Source organism: Microtus ochrogaster, chromosome 24, assembly GCF_000317375.1.
Source record: "Microtus ochrogaster isolate Prairie Vole_2 chromosome 24, MicOch1.0, whole genome shotgun sequence".
NCBI lineage: Eukaryota > Metazoa > Chordata > Mammalia > Rodentia > Cricetidae > Microtus > Microtus ochrogaster.
In genome coordinates this window covers 21,597,800-21,613,940 of record NC_022024.1, presented here as the reverse complement: position 1 = coordinate 21,613,940, position 16,141 = coordinate 21,597,800, and positions in this window count along the sequence as shown.

The following is a 16,141-nucleotide window of genomic DNA, read 5'->3' as shown; positions in this document are numbered from 1 at the left end:
CACCAATACAGCAAACAGAGTTTAAAGAAACAGTATTCTAGTGATGAAACCCTTGCATGCTTGACAATAGTTCAAAATATGTAATGTATAAAGCTAGAGCATCTCAAAGCGATGAAGAAATGATTCATACAGGCATTTGGGGTACTCTTGAGAAGATATTTATTTCATACGCCTTTTGTCTATTATTGAGGGGGGATTATTGATTCTCACAAATTTCAAACATGACAGAAAGAAAATACGCTAGAGAAAACCAAACCTGTCAGTTAGACTAAATAAAAAAGATGTCATAAAAAATAAGAACAACAAAATTTATGGTGGATTTAAAATCACAAAGAAAACCTTGTAAATTCCTATGACCAAACATTATGCAGTTAGGTAACCTAGAAGGAAGATTTTTTTTTTCTTATGCTGATCCCAAAGAAAATACTATTTCCAGGTCAGTGAGTTGTCACCTGTAGGTAAAGGCACCTACCACCGACCCTGACAACTTGAATACCAACAACACCAACAATTTTCTCCCTAGAATCCACGTGATGGAATGAGGGAAACTGACTTCCCCAAGTTATTTGACCTCTCGACATATTAACTGGCACAGCTGTTCCCACATAGAGACAAATGTACACCCACTAAGTGTAATAAAATATTTTTTAAAGGAGATAGTGTTTTAGCACTATGGTCTTATAATAACATGATAAAAATGTTATGCTAAAACATAAAGAAGCAATGAATTACACAGATACACATATAAGTGTGAAAGCAATAAAATCTTATGTTCTGCTTAAAATTTGTAGCACTTTTGACTTTGAAGATTAATATAGTCTTCTGAGAATATAATTGTTGCTACTGGTAAAATAAAAAATACAGCCTGAGCAGCAAAGGCAAAACACATGCTCTGTTTATTAATTTATAAATAATTTCACAATTAATATAGTGAAAAAGTCAATTGGCAAATTTATCTTCTAAGATCCTACCGCTCTCCATATGTCAACTATTCTCAGCAGATTCTACATAAAACATATATTTGATGGAATTTAGTAATTCCCAGTATAACTTTAAAACTAATTTGCTGTTATTGAACTAACAATGACATGTTTGTAGTAGGCTGCATGATGGCCCTCAGCTTCCGTGTGTAGTGTACAGGATTATAACTCTTGGTATACAACTCTTTAGGAGGCTAATTCAGGATGATTACGGGTTCAAAGCTAGCTTCTCTACAGTATATGTTCAAGACCAGGTTGGGCGTCATGCCTCATAATAAACACAAAAAAGTCTGTGTATTAGTTCAGAGAAAAAACTTTTTTTGTTCACAGAAAGGGAAACGGAGGTGAGTTTGCATCTCCTGGAATAAATGTGTGGTTCATTGATTAAGCTTAAGCAAGATTTTTTCATCAGATAGATATAAGAAATGAAAGACCAAACAAAAGAATTGAACCTGAAATGATTTTGAAAGTATAATTTAAGTGTCATAACACAGCTTGGCTTGAGACTGTCTAAAGCAAAATAGAGCTATCCTACTCAGAACTGAATGGGGGTTCTTAAGTAATATTAATAAAGCTAAAAATTAGATGATAATAGAAGCCTATGGCAGAAATGTCCTCTGGGTCATTTGAGACTTGAAGCATTTGGCACAGTGACATAATATTAAAATATTTATGCAGTTATAGACAGTTCTTTCATGTATGCTGATTAATTTTAATTTGAAGAAAGCATTTTTATCTTAGTGTGCCAGCATCTGCCTTTTAAAATACCAGCACCCACTTCTACTTGTGTGGTCCCAACTATTACAGTACGTTTATTATTTTCTGTTGCTGAGGAACAGTTCTGAGTAATAACAGGTCCTTGATACTTTTGTAGGACTTGAATCTCCTATTTTTATTTTTTGGCAACAAAATCTAGACTCCTTCTCAAAGAATCATCTCTTCTACACCATAAATTGGCCATGTCACTTATGTCATTGACTCCATTACATATTTTGAGTATGGTTACTGTCATTAACTTAGAAATGATTGATCATATACCCCAAATTATGGCAATGGCTTTTCATTGTAGAACTTTTAATTATTGAAAGAATGTACATGCAATAATTATACTTGCATTAAATATTAACAGACAGAGGTCAATAGAAAAACATAATAAAAGTGTTCTAAAAATCTAATAGTAGAACATGAAATCTAATATAATCACTACTAGGTATTTGGTTTGTGTGATTAACACATTGTTTTTTTTATCTTTGATTCACTTAAATTTTGTATTGAAATAACCCTAGCCATAGCCTTATAGTGTATTACAAAAGTAAAAGTACTGTTTTATTTTACCAGTCTCGGTGGTTTATTGCTCAGTGATAGTGCATTACCACAAAGTAGGAAACTGACCAACAATAGCTTGCATGTGAATACTCTGTATCTTCATGTCCTAGTCACGGCTCTGGTGTAAGACCACCCTTACATTATTACATCTTATGTCGGTAGAGAACTATTCTCTTGGGTTGCTTCTTTGTACATCTCCCTTGTTCATTGACACCTGTCAACTCTCCTTCTGGATGCTTTTGTCATCCCGAGACTGTTACACAGAAAGCTTTTTTGCCTGCAACCTTCGAGGAGTATTTCTTATTACTAAAGTCACTTTAGGTATTATGGCATCTCCACCTAAGTTCCACATCACACTCTATCAAGAAAATCGTTTCCTAACTGGTTGCTTTTACTTATTCAGTGTGACTGAGCTTCCCACTGTTTCTTTAATTAGCCTTTGTCTCTGCCTAGGGAACGAAGTCTTGCTGGAAACAACTTACCTGTAGAGACTCCCAGGACTTGCTTGGCTTCTATCTTCTCTTCAGAAGTTACAGCTCCCGAATAAGCAGCTGCCGTACAGGTCTGTTAGCAAAGGGAAGATGCACAAGAAACTTTGGAAAATGGTATCACTTTTCACACATCTGTGTTAGTACCTACCAGGAAAATACATTCTGTTTTTTTAAAAAATCTATTCCTTTCATGGGAAGAAAGGGAAAGTCTTAGGAGCCCTGTTCTCTTAAAACAAAATGCACAGGGTTGAGAAGATTGCTCCGTCGATAAATGTTTGCTCTGGTTTGTGCTTGTTTTCCCAGTTCTGAGAAGGTGTTGATAGGAAGAACGTAGAGCTTTCTAGTGAGCTAACGCTGATGAATTGGTGAGTGTAAGAGCCAAATTTAATCTGTAAGCCCCACCCGCCCCCAGACAAGATAACTTTGGGAAATCCTGGGAGTTCTAATACTTGAGAAAGAACAAACGGTCATGGTAACATTTTGCAAGGGCTTAAAAGGACAGAATCCATAATTCAATGCATTCCCCGTCAGGTATAATCAGGGGCAAACACACATCCTGATGTAGTTCCTGCCTAAGTACCTCTTTCCTACATGTGGTCAAGCACAACTTTATGTAGTTGGTGCAAACAAACCTGTTTAGGGGAGTGACAGAATATAGATTAATAGAAGTGGGTGAGTTAATTTGTTAATTCTAGTTAGTAATACACATGAGCTATAGGCCTAGGATTAATAATTAATATTACACCTTTGTGTCAGTTATTTGACACAACTAGTAGGACAGGAAAACTCTGCCTACACACACACACACACACACACACACACACACACACACACACACACGCACACACTGGATTTACAAGTAAGGATTCTGACTTTGCACAGGAATTTCCAGGATCTTATTCCAATCTGGGTAAATAAGTCTTTATACGCCTATCTATTGATTTGTGTTGTTCTTAACTTACAGAAGAGCTTCTTAGTGCAGAGGATAGTAGTTAATGCATAAATGAGAATAAAGGGCTATAAGTTTTCAGCTCCAGATAGGACAAACATCCATTTCAACAGTCATCCCCCGGCCTCAAGAACACCATGAAATAGGGGTGAAAAGAATGTGGAAACTGGAAGAGGAAATGGAATGCTGTGAAAGGCTAGCCTCTAGAAATGGCATGGTTGCTACATGCATGGATTCACAGCACCTGTAGTTACCTGCAAAAGATCTGAGCAAGATCAAGTAAATTAAAAATGCCAGCATGGAGTAGGGTGGAGCTTCTAATCCTTTAACCTTTTCTGCAGAGCTAGTTCCAGATAATGGCTACCAAGGAGTGTGAGTTCCTCCTTTATATGAGAATGCACTTTGGAAAACTGCCAATGTCCTTGAGGATGGACCCGTACCCATGCATGTATGGGCAGCACTATTTGGAAATTGTAGGGTTAACAAATAAAAAGCAAAGAAAGAAACATGAAGCTAGGAAGAAGGTATGAGTTCCCAGCCAACAGAACAGCTAATATCCAAAGTGTTTGTAAGGGTCTGGTATACTTAACACTCAGAAATGCTGGAGTTTAATGTGACTGAAGATATGTAAGGCTGGTACTCTTCAAAACACACTCCATATTGGTGTAGTTTTAAAGCTTTACTTTCTTTGCCTTAAACTAAAATCTTTTGAGAAAAAAAAACGTAGTTCTGAACATGTCTAGGAGTATTTCTCTCTGCCATCTTTTTAAGGCAGGCTAAACATGTCTAAAATTATTCATGTTGGCCATTTAGAAGACGGAAGCTAAGCATATACAGAAATACTCTTGCCTGCTATTTCTACCTTCCTAATATGTGTTCCCTGACTTTGGGATAAATGTACCCAGGAAATTGTCCAACATCTTTTTATCATGAACTAATGACATGTTCAGTATGCTTACAAACAGACTCTCACACAAGGAGACTTTCCACATGAATATGCATAAGGTCACTGGACAATTGTGCATGTTTCCTTTATTAAAGGATGGCACCGGTGTTCCTATTAATTCCAGTACTTTCTTTCACTGATGTGCATAATAAACCTGTGTCCATTCTTTTGTCTTCTGGCTTGTCCTTATTGGGTTTTCCCCCAATAAGAGAACTGCCCTTTTGTGTTTTTTTTGGAAACTATTTTGCAAAGGTACTGTATAGTTCTTTGAAAATGTAAATTTAATAGAAATTTATATTCTAGGAGTTCCTCCTAGAGACATGAAATTTTGGGCTAATAAAAAGACTTTCACAAGATCCTCCTAGTAACTTTATTCAAAATAAATGAAAACTGAAAAAGATTCATCAGCAGGGGAATGGATAAGACATAATATACGGTTACAGTGTAACAATAAAGGTGCCACATGTGATTCAGACAAATATGAGAATAAAAAGCAATTTATTTTCCACATCAAATATTCTTCAGTAAAACCTCCAGAGTAAATGACAGAAAAGAATACTAAGCTATTTAAAATAAGTTTATGTGATAAAAGAGTTTTCAGAAACAAATGCTAAAAGAAAAAAATAAGCACATATTTTAAGCTTAGATTCCGTCAGGAATGAACAATTTTGCCTAAGTATGATTAGAGAAAAAAAATATGATTGAACGGTAAAGGACCTGAGAGACAATAACAAGATTGAGAATTAATTTATAGGAACATAGGTAACTCATGGGCAGCTGCATCACTGAAAAGCCACACTCAGTGCCACTGAATAGTCCTCATCTTCAATATTCATCTCATATATGAACGAGAAAGCACCCAGGACTATTTGCATGCAGCTGAGGGTTAGGAGAAAGTGGTGAAGAGGAAGACTGAACAAAGAGAATTGTCAAATGAGTAAGATAAGCCTTTGCTAAAACAGTGAGTCCTAGCCATTCTGAAAGAGTGGAATGAGATCCTAATCAATAAAATAAAATAATATGAAAAGTAAAAATTTTAATGACAGTATGGAGAAAAAAGATACAGTGCAAGAAAAATCACAAATATTAAAAATAATATAAATAAAAGGGTGTCCAGTTTAGTTGGGTTTTTTTTTTTGTTGTTGTTTTCTTTGATCTTGACACAAACTAGGGTCATTTATGAGAGGTAACCTTAACTGAAAAAATAAAATGTCTGTGGAGGCATTTTCTTGATTGATTATTGATGTGAAAATGCCTGCTCTCGGTGGGCAGTGCCATCCCTTGGCAGGTAGTCTTGGGTTTATGTGAAAGCAATCTGAGCAAGCCTCGGAGAGCAAGCCAGTAAGCTGCTTTCCTTGGTGGCCTCTATTCCTGATCTTGCCTCCAGGTTTCTTCCCTGAGTTTCTGCTGACTTCATGTAGTAATGGACTACAACTATAAACTGAAATAATCCTCTTGCCCAATGTGATTTTTGTATGGTGTTATCATGACAATAGAAAATTAATTAGGACAAAACAGATGCACAGAGATGTTTAAATAGACTAAGGTAATTTTTAATTTATCTGTTGAAGAAATAGGATCTACTTTTTTTTTTCTCCTGTAAACCTAATTGTATGTCAGTGTTGCTCTTGCACTGGGATTCAGAAAGATCACGATAAATTATACAAATAAAAATATTTTCTATATTAAATTCTAGTAACATCATTTGCAAGGTGACTTCACATTTTATTTTGCTTATATATATTGCTCTGTCGGAAAAAAACAAACAAACATATGCCATGCCTTAAAAAGCACAAGCATCCATTCTAGGATTTTCTGTAAGTGGTTAAGTATAATTGTTTCAATTCCTTTAAAATGTGTTTTAATCTGTATTCTCTCAATAAAAACTTCATTGTTACATGATGTGCTATTTCGAAGGACTTTAAATTTCTCCAAGCTTTTACTTGTTTAAGTATTTCAATTTTGGCAATCACAAGTACTTATTCAGGTTTCTATCTAAATTTATTGGACAAATTTACAGTTATGGTAAATGTGTCAAAGAAGTGATTGAATAAAATCAGTGATTTATTTTATTTGCTGTCTAGTAAACACTAAGCTGGGGAGAGATTTAAATTCAATACAAAAAATTTTTATGGCGTGCATTTCATAGAGTTCCAGTAAAATAAAGACATTTTATGGCAACTTAAGCCCCCTGCTCAAATGCCCCTTCCTCTCTGTCACTAAGAGTAAAAGCAAAATAAATTTTTGGATGTAAAAGAGATATAAACTGGCCATAAATAATATGGATAGCTTTTGCACCCTTTAAATGTCAACAATTGCCAAAGGAGATGTCCTTCACTCTCTCCTTTCCTGGGGATACAAAGTGAGAAGACACAGTACTTTCATATGTTATGCTTACTTTTATTATTATATTTTTTCATCTCGTGAGAGTTTTACGACTGTCATGTTGCAGCTTGATTCTCTCCCTGCTCTGCCGTGCACTATAACTTACAGAGTGCAATTACGAGACCATTTCTCTCATGTAAGCCGTCCCTCCTACATGTGAATCTGTTTTAATGGGATTCACCACTGGGATCCAGGAAGCATACAGATACATATAATGCAGAAAGATTTACTTCTCAAGTTATTTACTTATGACTGTCTTGCTTTTCTATTTGTACACAGAAATGTGAAGTCTCTATTGCTTCATGGCAGATCACACAGCAAAACACATCAATGATTGCAAACAACACAGCAATTGCAAAAAGGGAAATATTGTTAATACAAAGTAAAAAGCATGCTTTGTGATGCAGTGTTCTCGCACAATGACAAAATTGAACGTTTGCACAAAGCTTGTGGGAGTGGCCAATCAATGTTGGTTTTTTAACTCGAGGGCTATACAAAGAGACAGAGTTCATGTCCAATACTGCCTAGATGCCCAGGAACTGGAGGCTGAATAGTACTGAGACCTAAGATAGATGCCTTGTCCAGTCATCATCTGAGAGGCTTCCTTCAGCAGCATATGCGAGGGGTGCAGAGACCCAGATCCAGACATAGTGCAGAGAGTCTAAATTGGAGATCTCCACAGAGACCCTCCTCACATGAATCAGAAACCCTGATGAGGAAGGAGAGGAAAGATTGTAGGAGGCAGAGTTATGGAGGACTCCAGGAGAACATGACCCACTGAATCAACTAAGTAGTCACACATGGGTACACAGACACTGAAGCAGCAAGCAACCGGCCAGCATGGGTCTGCTCCAGGTTCTCTGCATACGTGTAATGGTGGTTCGCTTAATGGTTTTTGTGGGGTTCTTACAGTGGGAGCAGGTGTGTCTTTGACTCTTTTGCCTACTCTTGAGGCTCTTTTCTTCTTATGAGATTGCGTTGTCCAGACTCCATATGAGGGCTTTCACCTTGTCTTGTTGCATCTGATTTTATTCTGTTTGGTTGTTGTCTATGGGAGGCCTGCTATTTTTTTTTCTTTTCTTTTTTTCTATTTTTGAAGAGGAAACAGAGAGGGAATGGATCTGAGGAAAGAGGGAGTTGGATGGTGGTAAGCCAGGAGGAGTGGGGAAAAGGGAAAATGTGGTCAGGATGTATTGTATAAGAGATTCTATGTTCAACGAAAATATACATTTAAAATAAAATACCTAGATTTTCCACAACCTAAGAAATTGTGTGATGTGTACAGTGTTTAGTTCATAATTGGGTAATGGGAGTTGTACACTGATTTGTATATAACTTTGGTTGTATAACAAATATGACTTTTGTTGGAATGACTTGGAGTTGACTGAATATTTCAATGCTCGGCTGCATATGGAATGCAAGAGAAACTTCCACACTTGGGATTTCTGAGTAGCATCTGCATCAGCATACAGTTTATGAAGAATAATAACTATGGGCATGGATTAAGAGTGTATACTCTCTCAGTGCACACATCCTTTTATTTTATTTCATTTTGTTATTTTATTTTATTTTTTGATGGTTATAATCAATAGATATTTTCCGGAGCCATGAAGTTTTATTTGTTTTTTTTTTTCATTCACTTCCCAGCTTCATATGTGACCTATATTGCCTGCCATTTTCTCTGGTAAGCGAATGGCACCTGATTGCCTTCCCAGGTGATCACTGGGCAGATAGACTGATCTTCCTTTCGGGGGTCTTCCTCACAAAATGGGCTACTCTTCTCTCTTTCTCCGTTTCTTATTTTTGCTTCATTTTTGTCATTCTTTTGCCTTCCCTTGGTTCAATATCTACTGAATGAGCACGAGCAATAGATCTTGATAAGAGAATAAGACAATGAGAGCGATACAAAGTGGCAATTGAGCGATACAAAGTGGCAATTGAGCGATACAAAGTGGCAATTGAAAGCGAACATACACCATCAGCCATGCACACAGGTGGCTAGAAGAAAACAAAGTTCAGTGGGTGAGAAAATCCCTACAGAAATTTTACAGTTGGGGAAAAGAATGAGAAGTAATGCATTAGCTAATATTTTCTTTTTTTTTCATTAGTTTTTATTCATGAATCAGATGAAGCTTATATTCTTGCCTGCACTTTCTTTGTTTAATTGCTTTTAATCCCTTGTTTTCTTTAGATTGAGATATAGTTGAAAAAAAAACCTTTATGTATTATAGTACAAAGCAGTACTTTGATACTTGTGTATGTTTGAAATGATGCCTCACCAAGCTAATCATTCCAGGCATCTCCTACCATGGTTATGAGTGGGTACTAGGAGGCATTTAGTCCCACTTTTTCAGAAATTTGAAATGTGCATAAAACATCATTATCTGTAGTCATGATGCTGTACATTATAAACCAGATCTTAGTCACTCTGCTAACTGAATTTTTGTACTGAATAATTAGTTGGTAAATTTTGTACTCTATTTCCCACCGAATATTGCACTGTGCTTCCAATCTGAATTATTTTTTAGGTTGTACCATGAGTGAGACCACATAGTATTTATTTCTCTGTGTTTGAGTTATTTCCCTTAGAATAAATCTTCTGTGTTCATCAATATTGTAAGAAATGAACTTCTCCTTTACTTAAAAGACACATATTTTTTTCTTCACTCTGCAGATAGATGATGTATAGATAGCAGATGTAATATAGATATTGCTAATTCATTTTGTACTTGATTAATCACAGGAGAACAATCAGGCTCATTCTTAAGTTGGGTCTTCTGATTTCCTTTTTAATGAACATGGGAGTGCAGATATCTTAAGATACAAAATTCATTTCCTGCTGGGCGGTGGTGGCACACGCCTTTAATCCCAGCACTCGGGAGGCAGAGGCAGGTAGATCTCTGTGAGTTCGAGACCAGCCTGGTCTACAAGAGCTAGTTTCAGGACAGGCTCCAAAACCACAGAGAAACCCTGTCTTGAAAAACCAAAATAAATAAATAAATAAATAAACAAAATTCACTTCCTGTGTTTTCATATTTATTCATGTATATGGGTACTTTGACTGCATGTACATCTGCACACTACAAGATGACATCAGACAGTTGTGACCTGCCATGAGGGTTCTGGGAATTGAACTCAGGACCTTTAGAAGAGCAATGAGTACTCTTAACCACTAAGCCATCTCTCTAGCCCATCACTTCCTTTACATTAAACCAAAGTGGGGCTACTAGATTCTATGGTAACTCCAAGTTTGCGAACATTTTCCATTAAGCTCGTGATAATCTGCTCTGCTATCAGCAGTGTACACAGATTACCTACCCCTTGTTGCATCATTGCCAGGACTCGGGATTGTTCTGTACTGCCTAAAGAATGACCTGGTCTGCCTTACCTGTGCCTTCATTCTCAAATGAGTGAGTTTATCAAGTTTGAAAGAAGCAAAAGTAAGAGATCAGTTAACACAGTGCAGGCTGGAGCTCCAAATTCAGGTAGTCAGACTTGTGTAGCAAGGATTCTGCTCACTGAGAAATCTCCTTCAATCCCAAGCTACTCTTTCTAATCCTTTCTGTTAACAGGACTATAATTATCATACAAATCCAAGACACACAGTATTAGAGTTAAACAAATTTATGTGGAATTTCTTAGAACAAAGACATTTAACTTTAATACATTAATATCTATTTTGGTTCTATGTAATGATGAGTCTTAAGATATCTCTGAAAGGCACTATAATTTTGTGTAACATCTACTTGGTAGCTGGATGGTCTATAAAAACGAACACCATATCAAATTATTTAAAATGATGTATATGCATACTATATATACACAATCACATTCATTTAATAAATTTAAAATCCTATATATTTTTAAATCAACAAAAATTGCTCAAAGTATGTAGGAAAATACTACTTCAGAAGTAAATTCATCAAACATCCTCAAAAGCATTTTGCTCTCAAAGCAACGTCTCTCATACTGAATACATACAAGACCATTTCCAAGTTCTTCCTTGGTAAAATGTGGGCGAACAAATCCATAAAAGTTTGCAGTGCTAACAATATGTGTTATAATATACAGTGAACTACTGTTTGACGATATAGATTCTTTTCTATAAGCCAAGCATAAATGTATCTCCCTGAAATAAAATTATTAGGACTAATTATGGGGGAAGGAAACAAGATAATTAGAGGGGTGTTGGAGGCAAGTTGTGGGAAAGGCAAATAAAAGTTTTATTCATTACTCAGAGAAATCCTGAGTGTGAGAACTCAGCAAGGAGAAAGGGTTTGGCCTGAGGAGCAAAGTGAATATGGTGGCTTTAGTTACCCTGGTTTCTACCAGGAGCGCTCGCCTTCAAAGGAATAGGGAGTGCAGTAATGTTACAGCCAGGTCAGTGGACTTCCTGTTACATGAGTAGTTGGTGAGACAACAGCATCCGATGCAATTTCCACAGACCGCATAGCTGACACAAGCCAGGCGCTTGTTTTTAAACAAACCTGTGACACAAAAATGCTTGGGGAATGAGATAAATTTATCTGATAAATTTACCAGATAAATTCCTTAAAGGGTCTAATTCCGGTAATCTTATCCAATCCATTTCAATATCATAAGCAAACTTCAGGTTCCCGTCATTATGTGAAACAGTTCAACAGTCATAACCTTGACTAGTTAAAAAAAAAAAAAAGAATTGGTCCTGATTACATGTTTGAGTGAATATTTTTAAAAGCATTATCTTATTATGAACTGTAGAAACTCAAGGTCAAAAATTTTATAAGGCATTAAAACGCAGTTTTCTATAAAGCCTAAGAACTGAAGCCAATCTATTTTAAGTGCATTTCTTGACCGAAGAGATAAACAGGATGTACATCATTCTCATGGTGGAGTTTCTTGAAATTCAATCGAAACCAGAAAAATCTTAAAAAGTTTTCATGTAGAAACAAACAAAAACTAAAGGCATGAAGTAGACATTTGAAATTGTTACAGGAAAATCATTATATTCTAAGAATATGTGAGTAAATATTGTTAGAATTTGGTCTCCTGGTTAATTCCTCCAACATCTAAATACAAAGTGCTTTTCTCCTGACTATAAACCATAGGCTACACAGGAGCAATGACTTTCTTTCAAAGAATCAGCAAAAAATTATAACTTTGAAGATTTGGGGAGGAAGGATGTTTCTTATCTATTATAGTCAATAATTACACACAAATTCAAAAGTATAATTTTGTTCCATTTTGTTTTATTTCTGTGTGTATGATGTGTGTATATTTGTGTGTGTGTGTTATGCTGCATTTGTAAACGTTAAGTAATAAAATGATTTGGAAATTTGATAATTATAAGTAAATCAGACCCATGGGATTGGAAGGTCACCCTTTTCCTCCTGTGACACCTGCTCTGCATCTCTTATCTAATTCTTCCATCTGGAAACTGGTGTTCAGTAAACAACTAAACAGCTGCAGACAACATCACCGTTCCTAGTATCTGCTTCCTTCTCTTCTTCTCTTTCTCCCTTTCACTGTCTTCCTTCCCACACATTTCACGAAGCATGGAGATACAAGTGAAGCAATTAGAAATTCAAATAATAATGTATTTTCTAGAAGTTATTACTTAAGTCTGTTATAGTTCCTATCTCATTAACTAAATGGTTCTCTGACTAAAGCAATGGTGAGACATGAAGCTGTGGGACTTAAAAATAATAACACCGCAAATACAATGTATTTTATTTTATTTTTTTAAAAAAAATAGCTAACAGAAGCACCTGAAAAAGAAGAACTATTACAGAATTCCCACAAGAAAATTGGGCTCAAAAATATGTCTATTTGCTGCTTAAAGTTTCAATTAAAAAGCAGATTAGTATTTCAATTTACCTTAAGCTATGAAATTGTGATTAAATTATTTCTTCATCCAGTGATTTTTTTTTGCTAAGAGAATCTAATAAAAATAGTAGTATTTTTGAAATCAACACTTAGTTACCAAAAATAATTCCATTTTAGTTCTTTATATATACAAATGTTTTTATATTATTTTTCTATATTTTTATTTTTTAAATTTCATTTTACATTCCAAACCCAGTTCTCCCTCCCAGACCTTCTCCCATTTTCTTTTTGTCTCCCCCCATATGAGTCAGATATATTGATGAAAATAAAAGTCAGTCAAGATGAATATGTATTTTTTAATAGTCCACTAATTCTAGAATCCACGTAGTAGAAAAATCTTTTACAATATCATTTTAAGTACAAACATGAAACGATTGTCTAGACCGAACGCTAACTCCTTGGGAACCGGAAATTTTTTCCCAGTAACTTTAAAAGGTTTTGAGTCTGTAATATAACCCTATAATTTCTAGCTTTCCTTTCTTCCTGCCAAACTGTCACCCTACCCTCTTCCAAACTCATGGCCTCTTTCACTTCATTTGCTATTATACATACACAGCCAGATAAATACATACATGCATACATATCCTGCTAACTCTGTATGATGTTACTTGCATGTTTAGTAACTTAAAAAAATTACATCTATTCTTATAAGAAGAGGGTTAATCCCAATTGTTGCAAATATGAAGCACCATAAATAACGTTTAATTACTGACAGATAAAATTTAAACTTAAAAGTATTTACAAATGTTTCAACAGGCCTGAAGAGATGGCTTAGTGGTTTTGAGCAATTGCCTCTCTTCCAAAAGACCTGGGTTCAATTCCCAGCATCCACATGAGAACTTTCAATTGTCTGTGGTTCCCGTTTCAGCCAATCTAACACCCTCTCAAAGAGACATGCAGGCAGGGAAAACACCAATCCACATAAAAGAAAAATAAATATTTTAAAAGTTGTCACTTTAAAAACATTTCTTTTCAGGAGTAGATCCATACCTACTTCTCCAAATTTTAAAAGAAGAGTCACATTCAAAAACCGAGAAGTCTGTATGAAAGCCAACAGCACAGAGTGAGGCAAAGGTGATAAACCATTAGAGCTCTAATTTAACCCACCTTGATATTATAAGTTATATCATACAATTTTCAACGTATGCATGCTGGATTTTTTGACATTAGAATGCCTTCACATAGTGATTCTCAGCCTTCCTAATGCTGTGACCCTTTAACACAGTTCTCCATGTTGTGGTGAAACCTAACCATTGCTACTACAAAGCTGTTATTTTGTTACTCATATGAATCTCAGTGTAAATGTCTGATCTGCAGGATATCTGTTACGTGACCCTGTTAAAAAGGGTCACTCCATCCCCAAAGGGGTCATGACCCACTGGTTGAGAACAGTTACTAGTAGATTTTTACAAGCCTCCTTTAACTCACTTGGAGGAAGGGCTTTGTTTATTTAGTAGACAGAGAGAAAGATAAAACCAAATAGATGGTCAACTCTATTTCATAGTCACATCATAGATAATGGGTATGTTTTGGGGGATAGGTAGAAATTATTACCTAATTTCTATTCTCTTGGCTTCTTTCCTGACATACATTCCCAGAGAGAAATGTTTTCCTTTGGAAATCATTTTAATTCTTTGGAGTCATTTCAGTGTCTTGAGAAAAAGAGAGAAGATTTAAGATATTCCTTGCTCATTTACTGCTGTGAGTCACTCGCTGGATAGTAACTTCTTTCCGGCTCAAAATGAGGGAGAGGTTACACAGAGGTAAATCTGGGGGATTCCTCTAATTCAACAGACTTTGTTTCGGTGGTTGTCATAGCAGCCCTATTCTACTTGTTTGCTTTTGTGATCAAATGCCCTGACAGTAAGCATCTTATGAAACATGAGTTTATGTTGGTGTGCAAGTCCACGTTACAATCAATCATTTCTGGAAACTCAGCATCAGGAACTTGAGACAGTTGGCCAAATCACATCTATACTCAAGAGCACAGAGAAATGAATGCATTCCTTATAAGTCGTCAGCTGACTTCCTTAAGTCTTATATGGGCCAGGGCTACCAAACCAAGTATAGGTATTGCCCACTTTCAGGCTGGCTCTTCCCACATCAATTAAAGCAACTTAAACAATCTGCCACAGAGATAGAACCACAAACAAGATGACCTGGGCAATCTCTAATGGAGATTTCCTTCAAAGGTAGTGCTAGATTTTGTCAAGTTACAATTAAAACTAACAGTCAAGGAACTCCACCTGCAGAATGCTAGGGTGTCCAACAGAATCCAGGGAAAGGGCATGCTAGACAGTCACTCCATGAAGACATGCTACCTCCTTAATGCTTTTCCTCTTTTAAACTATTTGTCCATTCAGAAAAAAAATTAAAAAATCATGTCTTCAAAATAACTCATGAGAACATATTTGCCCTCATACCAGCACATAAAAAACCCAAAGGCTTTGCTAGAATTATTTGACTATTGAGTTACTGAATAAAAGTGGACATATCTATACACTATACTTGCAATCAGGTAACAACGTGGAATAAGTTTGTGTAAATGTTATTTTTCTACATCAAAAAAATCATCTAAAAGAAATTCATTTTGCAGAAAATGTATGACTTAAATTATCAAAGCAAATTATAGAAAAATAGAACATGTTTCCTTTGACTGCTCAAAGATTTATTTGGTGCTCTTTAACTACGTGAGGAGAATGGGGCAGATTCTTTCACAGGGTGTGGATGGTAACTGACCATTTACAAATGAGATTATTGCCAGTAGCATAGTTTTACTATGTGTGTTTGCAAAAATTACATATAGATTCATTATATACTAAGCCTTTCATGTTCCTATATTTGTTTCATTTTATTACTTTGGGTTCTACATGTTTCATTAAACAAACCAATTTATTAATGAAAATACAACGAGTTATATTGAATGCACTAGAGAAAGTATATTTTCTATGATCTCTTTATTTTTTTCGTTTTGGAATTATTTTTTTTAACTCTATGATCATAAATGGTATTTTTGCCTGAAGTTTGTCAAGCATATGATTCCATTTTATAAATTTGTGGCAAGATAGATCAAAATAGAAAATATAGCTACTTAATAAACATTCAGTTGAGAAGTCAAAATTCAGAGAAGGAGTAAAAAGTGGCAAAGAAAATTGAATGATTATCCCACCAAACTACACACAGCTTAAAACCTTGGAAT